Source organism: Oryzias melastigma, linkage group LG7 (genome assembly GCF_002922805.2).
Source record: "Oryzias melastigma strain HK-1 linkage group LG7, ASM292280v2, whole genome shotgun sequence".
NCBI lineage: Eukaryota > Metazoa > Chordata > Actinopteri > Beloniformes > Adrianichthyidae > Oryzias > Oryzias melastigma.
Window position 1 is genome coordinate 25,316,734 of NC_050518.1, and position 2,087 is coordinate 25,318,820.

The window sequence follows — 2,087 nt, forward strand, 5'->3', positions numbered from 1 at the left end:
TTTTGCACTAGCCATATTAAAAATAATAATACAATAAAGAATTGTGCGACAGACAGACGGCATGCCATGACCATCGGCGCCATCTTCCGTTGAAGCATCCAAAACTGCCATCTGATTGGTCAATTTATAACTCTAATAACTTGTGATAATGGAAAAAAATCTTCAAAAAAAAATTAGGATTAGAAAAAAGAAGTTAAGCAGAAAGCAGCAGAGGAAGAATGATTATTCTGACATATAAAATGACTGAGAAATAACTGTCTGTTTCTCAATGTAAGTCAATGGGACTTTGGCCTTTTTGAAACCCAGTGGTACTTCCTATATGGAACACGGAAGGAGGGGGGCCAGTTATTTTACATACAGTCTATGGTTCAGATTCATTCCAGGTTTCATTTGCATCTCAGGCGTTTGATGCTGCTCTCTGCTGGATAACACGTCAAGCTGCAGGAAACAGGTTGGACACTTGAACAAACTCTCCGACCATTAAGTTTTGGACTCACACCATGTCTGTCAGTGCAACCCAAAGTTCATCAAAACAGGGACAACTTTTCAATTTTCCAAAGATTTTCAAATCACAAGAGACAAAGTTATATTAACAACCAAACATCAAAAGATGTTTAAATATCCGGTGTAAAATCCACCCAAGCCTATAAAAAGCCCCAATCTGATAAAAATTCTGTTTTTAGTTTTTATCATGTCTGTGTGTCTTTTTTCTTCCGAAAGAAAACAATGTAATAAGCAATCATTTTGTTTTTGCATTTCCGAGTATTTCTCCTTTTAAATCTCACTCAAACAAACTTTTTGAATGAATGATCTTCTTTCCATCAACAGCTCTGCTGCACATGCACTAAACCCTCATCTGTTCCTAGTGTCTAGTTCAGGTTCTGGAGAAGAGAAGATGGTATCTTCACATTGACTGCAGTCAAATGAGCCGCCGTTCACATTTCTGTGGTCAAATCAGCATCACTGGATTTTTGGTGTGAGTTTCATCCAATACTTACGGTAGCAGGACTGAGAACGCTGGAAAATCTCCACCAGACTCCACGGAGCTTCTTGATGTGACCACGGAAATGTGAACGGCGGCTCATTTGACCGCAGTTGGAAAGGATTGTAAATCAATGAAAGAGCATTTTGATGTTAGCTTTGATTATTTTATCAAGAACTCTGAGAAACCAATGATTGAATGTATTGATCACAGTCAATAAACATTGGAGAATTAGCTAAAAGAAGCTAAAAGAGTCTTTGGTGAACTGGAAGGAGAAAGAATCAGGAAGTTCTGTCCATGAAGATCTTCACTTCCTCGTCCAGCTGACATCTGGATCAAAAGTCTGTTTGCTTATCTGTCTCTTTTTGGTCTGTTTTAGTACATCTTATTTATTTATTACTTTGAGTCATTTTTTTCATTTGCAATATTTTCTATTTGGTTTATTTTTTTGTCTTAAAATATATATTTATGTATTTCTTTTTGCTTTTTATTTACTTCTTTTAATGTTCTGTTTAGCCATTTATTATTTTGGGGTTTTTTTTGTATTTTTATTTTTTATTATGTGTATTTTGTCACTTTATTTAAGATTAGTTTATAAATACAAAACTATTTTAACTATTAAATCAGCCAACACACTTTCTTTGAAGCAGATGATACAAAAAATCTCTGCAGAAACTCTTGATTCCTGCTTCAAAATTGCTTTAAAAAATCCATGGATGAGAAAATATTTAGTGATAACAGAATTTATTTTCATCACCAGGGATTTAGTTCAAATCCATCATTTGAAATCCTGTTGAGTAGTTTTGGTATTTCCTTGAATCGTTTCTTGTTATTTTCACTAAATTACTCAATACACTATAAATATTAATCAACAATATCACGATAATTCTTTAAATTTCATAAGGCATTTTCTAGGGATGTCCCGATCCGATCTCGTGATCGGAAATCAGGGCCGATCACGTGGTTTTGGACTCGATCAGAATCGGACTCCTTTGTCCGATCAGGATCAGATATTTCATTTATTTTCATCATGATCAGAGCTTTATATTTCATCTTACCCTTTCGGATAAATACTCCACTAGAAGTCTGCATGTCATGAAAAGAT